Source organism: Frankliniella occidentalis, unplaced genomic scaffold, assembly GCF_000697945.3.
Source record: "Frankliniella occidentalis isolate FOCC.00 unplaced genomic scaffold, Focc_3.1 Scaffold72, whole genome shotgun sequence".
NCBI classification, from domain to species: Eukaryota; Metazoa; Arthropoda; class Insecta; order Thysanoptera; family Thripidae; genus Frankliniella; species Frankliniella occidentalis.
Genome location: NW_026267202.1, coordinates 148,273 through 153,857, shown reverse-complemented (window position 1 = coordinate 153,857; position 5,585 = coordinate 148,273). Strand labels below are relative to the sequence as shown.

General features: G+C 45.5%; 1 protein-coding gene across 7 annotated transcripts in view; it reads left to right on the top strand.

The window, feature by feature from the left end:
- LOC127749631 (oocyte zinc finger protein XlCOF6-like) overlaps nt 1–5,585 on the top strand; it is a 219,104-nt gene that overhangs the window by 88,703 nt on the left and 124,816 nt on the right. The window lies entirely within an intron of this gene.

Sequence of the window (5,585 nt, the reverse complement as noted above, 5' to 3'; positions counted from 1 at the left end):
GGGGGTAATTCCGGCATGCGCGCGTTTATTGTGGATCATCACTATCATGACTATCACAATCATCACTATCCGCAGCATGGCCCCGATGCGACACGCCCTGTTGTGCCCCTCGACGATCTACATCCTGTGCGTCGTGTCGTCTGCTGGCTGGCCGGCCACGCCTCAGGATGGATGTTCGCACCGCGACCTCTGTCTCGCGGGTCGCTTTGTCTGCAGCAGCGCCAACCCGCCGACAGTAGGATGCCTTCCTGCTGCTTCTTGTGCTTGCCGAGACCAAAAGCTGTGCTGAAATAAGCAAATATATAGTAAAACAGCGCTGCAGCGATGAGTCAGATTTCTTGCCCAAAAAAAAAAGCGAATGTTTTCCCTCTTGCTGATCCATTGAAGAAATGTTTTAGAAACCTCGATGTATTTGAGTGAGATTCTAAAATATCACTCAAATTCAGAGAGATCTCTCCAATCGGTTAACATTAGGAACCCTTGCTCGAATCAAACCACGCCCTCGGAAAAACGTAGAAATTTACAGCACAATTTTTGCTTTCTACACGTCGAGAATCGTCGATCCAGGATTTCTAATGAAAATTTCTGCTTTTAAACGCTTCTATCATTTTACTGTTTCGCCAAGATTCAAAGAAACCGCTTCAAAGTTTAAAATAATAGTCAGTTGCTCTCTTCTCATCAACTATTTCTTCCATTCTTGAATCTGAAAACCTCGGAGTGAGCAGCAAACCTGGCCTCTGTGCCTCACCCGCCATGGTATCCTCCAAAACGATGTTTGCCTTTTGCGGTCCAAACGCCCGTCCGGCGGTACGGTTCCGTCCGTCTGTCTCTCTCCTTCTCCCTGTCCGACGTGCGCGCGCCTCTTCAAATATTTTGCCGTTTCGTTTGAGAGCAGAATGGCAGAGGAAGCGAGCGCGGTGCGCAGCTTGCTTTGCTAACGTACCGGAGAGGAGAGAGTGACAGAGACCCCAGGCCTCTCACTTTGCGTGCCTAAAACTTTCCTCCCTCCCTCTCTCCCTCTCTTCCCCCACCGGGCCCTCGCTTACCGCTCAGCTACAGTGAGAAGTGCTTGCCAAGAACAGGTTCACAACATAAACTGTACTCAGTGGTGTTCAACTACAGGGTTGGCCGTTCAGCTTTGGATACTTTCAAGGGTTTTACTTCCCTGCACATAATTTTAATTCTTCAAAATATTTATCAAAATATTTAAAAGTGTGCACTATGTAGTTGAACACTACTACCATGTGTTGCTTACTTTAGTTAACAGTGTTTCTCCAAAGTAATTGAGGTTATGTGAAAGCTTTTGGTAAAAATTAAATCAAATCATCGCAATTGATATGCGTTTAAGAAGATAATACAACACCTCGGTTCCTTTTCTCTTGTGCGTCACGCGGCCTCGCGGTTAACGCACATTTTGCCATCTGAGAGCCGTAAGAAAAAGTGTCAGTGATGACAATCATCGCTCCCCCTCTTCTTCAAACCCCTGCCTGCCCGCTTTCCCGCGTTTTCGCCCCCCTCCCCCACACATATACATACAGTCGCAATCACACTCGCACTTGCAGCGCAGCAGTAAGCGACTCTCGTGGGACGCACTGATCTTTTATTTTTCTGAGAAAGGTTGAGGGGTGTGGGTGTGAGGAGGGGATGGAGGGTTGTAGAGAGCGTTTTGCTGGCGACAGACCGTGCGTAAGGTCGCGACACGCGTGCTTGTGTACCACCCTGAGAGTGAGAGAGAGAGAGAGAGAGATCCTAAGACGAAGATATTGGATAATCGCGTAAGCCCAAAAAATGAGATTTAGCGTGTGAGTGTGTCAGGTTCACACGCCGCTGCGGGCGAAATGAAAAATCGGGGTGCGGTGCGGCGGCTGTTCTCTCTGAGAGGGATCCCCCCTCCACCCCTTTCATTCTCTCTCCGCCTCTCTCCTTCATCCGTCTCTCTCTCTCTCCCTCCTCTCTCTTCCCCCCCTTCCGGGTGTTGCAGGATGCATGACTCTGCTGAGCGACATTCTGATCTTTTCACCGAGACAGGTTTATATGAAGGCTGGGCATACATCTCCAGTACAGGGCGGGCTGTTCCTCTCTCTGTTAACCATCTTAAGGCTTGCTCAGTGACAACCATAAAATGACGGTTTAGGCGAATCGAGGCGAATATTAGAACTAAAATTTATTGCTCCCTGGGCGTTGTCTTCTGGTCATTCCGTGGTTCCCTTCCCGGTTTCCCTATTCCCGTAAATGGGTCCACACAACGAGCTGCCCGAGAATTGTAAAAGTACGCATATAGCAAGTTATAGCGAGTATTTATGACGAGTATACCAGTGCGAGATCTCTCGGCTCCTAAGTTTGCCATATGATGGTTCCTACAACAGCGCAACATTTGCCGGGTGCATATGTCACGAACTCTATACTCCCCTGCTGTTTGCATCAGAACGTTGCTCGCTTGGCCTGTCTCTCGCTGCAGTGGGCCGGGCCAAGTTTAGCAATGTTTGTCGTGAAGTGCTTTCTCATTAGAGTGGGCGTTGAGGAGAGGAGCAGCAGCAGTATTCATTCCTCCACCGAAAAATTGTGAAATGGGCGGGCGTCGGGTACGATATGCATGCTAGGTTGTGCATTGTATGTGCTTTTGTCGTGCACGGCTCTTGGATGCACTCCACCTCCTGAAAAACGTAAAGCGCCTATCCGCCAGGACAAAACGCAGTGTAAGCTGGAGGACCCACGCCAGAGCATGCCCAGGCCCGAATGCACGATGAAAAAAATGGGTCGGATGTTTTCCTTATATTTGAACAGGTCCATATTCTTTAAAATGTTAACAGAGTTTGACCCATTCAATTAATACAGGAAATTTTAGATGTGGGAAAATTGCGTTCCAAAGACGGAGACTTTTTTGTGCAATTTTGTTCCTAAATGTCCCAGATGAGGTGCCACTAGAGGCTGGTGTGGCCCCGAAAAATAACCTTGCTCCTGCAAGAAATGTAATGTGGTCTAGCTTAATATGGTTCGCGGAACGAGATCAGTGTCAAAAATGTTCAAATAAGAGATTTGGGATGTCGTGCGCACGCATTTCTGTCGTGTGTGCGAACTACAGTCATCTGCGTGTGGCGTTGCGCGATCGGTGGATTTGGCAACAGCCCGCATTGTGCGTGTGCGTGTTGCCTCTGCTGCGCTCTCTCGCTCCTCTCTCGCTCCCTCTCTCGCTCCCTCTCTCACTCCTGTCACCTCTCTCTCTCTCTCTCCCGCGCTCTCTCTCGCGCTGTCCTTCTGCCTGCCTGCCGGGCGCCTTGAGCCGAAAATCAAACAAACTGATCCCGTCGACGGCAATCGCAGGGGAGAGTGTTGACGGCGTGGTAGGGAAGGGGTGCGTGGGGAGCAGGGCAGGGCCAAGGAGAACAAGGGTGGACTGAGACTGAAATGTCGCGCGGGGAGGACGCCTGGAGGCATGGCGTGGGTTGAGTGGGTACGCTGTCGTCGTAGGGTGGGTACGGCCACTTTACTCCAACTTCCGGTGGGACCGGGCCTAACGCGTAGCCAAGGGACGTTCTATTGATGAAGGGCAAAAATCGAGACACTCAATTTTTGATTCTGACCAAAAAAAATTTCTTTCTTGTCAAATGATCAGAATTTTAAAAAAAGGAACGGCTCAAATGGTTGGTGAAATAAACACAAAAAACTATCTAACTCAAAAGGCGCGGCAATCAATTTTGTCGATTTTTTTTTCTGATTCAGTTTGACATTCTGATTATGGAAGAACTTAGTCCCATCCTCTGGACTTGTACGGTAAAGTAATCTCTTTCTGTTATAGTCTAATTTCTTAGTTTCCGCTAATTTACCTAATAAAATGTATCCCAGCATGTTTGCCAGTGGCTGCTCCGGCAAGAAAATTGTCACGGGGGTTGCACTCAACTATAGAAAGAATATTCTGATAAAGAAAGTATCGTCCAATGTAAAGTGTGACGTCATGAAGTTAAGCCTCTTTAGCTAGCTATGGTTTTCTTGACGATACTTTTTTTGGTCCAGGTTTAATTGGCTGAGCGTTAGCGAAGCCTTTGCTGTCATGAGGTGCAGGGAACTCTTTGGTTGTGTGTCTGTCTGTCTATCTGAAATCACACACGTTTCTCAAAGATGGCAACTTCAATTGACTTCAAACTGCACACGAAGCATCAGTATACATCGGGTCGTATCGAGTTTAGTTTAGAAGTTAAATATAAGATGTTTGAAATAAGCGATCCTTTAATTTGAATTCGTAGTTTGGTGGCGGTAGGTTGGTAGCACGGCGCTCGAGGGGAGGGGGAGCGCAAGTGGCTCTTGCGCTCACCTGAAGACTTTGATACCTTCTCAGCAGTTATTAAAATGTCAGATAGTCAAACCGAGTGTTTTACTTTTAGTTTTAGAGTTGCGGACCTTAGCCTGCGAAGTTTCGCGAGTGTCCGATGAGAAGGAACGAAAGTGATATTTGGAATGGTTTACGTGTTTACTTACGTAAGCTGCAGGGGACGGGGGAAGTGGTTTGGGAGAAATGTGCAAAGAAAACTAGTGTTTCGGGTTCATCTTGACAAAAGAAAACGAAAATGTTTTATGCCCAAAGATGATCGGAATCGAAATGGCAGAGTTATGTTCAAATGTTCAATAAAGTGTTAAATCGCCTCTGGCGGCCAAACGGTGCGTCGGAGGTGAATTCTGACGGCAGTTTTCGCCCGTAACCCGAAGGGTTACAGGGTCGTACCTCGCCGAGACGAATAAAACGCACCCTTCGAACGTTCAATTTGGAGTTATCCCCCTCCGAATTGACAATTTGGTCGTTTTGGCACACTTTTACCCCTTTGGTTTCTATTAACTTTGCAATTTTGACTCTGATCGGACCTGAGCATAAGACATTTCCTTTTGAATTTTGCAAGAAGAATCCAAATCTGGGATTACACCAAAAATTTGATAACTTTTAGCAAATTGTAATTTTACAAATTTTTCATTGTAACTCAAAATAATGGTGTTCAGTCGTAAAACGACTAGAAGTCATTTTATCTTATAAAAAAGCATCTTTAAAGGCTTATTACACTTACAACCAATTTTTTCAATAGCAATATACTTCCAAGGGTCCAAACAATATTAGAGCCATAGTCGCAACTTATTGTAGGATAAGCCGTTCAAAATCAGAACGAGATTTATAATTCTCTTACATTGACTAGATTTTTCTAGAGCCATATAATTTCTAATGATACTGAAATAAAATGGTGAGAGGATGTACAATACATTCTATGATAAGATATATTACAGAACTTTCAATTATTAAACTAAATGACTCGTAATCATTAAAACACCTCAGAGAGATAATATGAAAATGAATCAAAGAATGACAAATTAAAGTTTTCAATATGGGAGGAGTTTCAGCACATTAAAATGAATATTATTTGATATCATTTCACTTCAACCAGAGGCAAGTGAGGGTATTGAATAAAATTTCTCCAGCTGATTGTAACAAGGGTTTGCCTTACCCAGAGTTTTACGACATTTGGATGTTCTACTTTTGTTCGATACATTGTAAGTTAAATATCTTAAAAGTATTCATTTGTCGAGGTCAAAAGTCATCACACTCC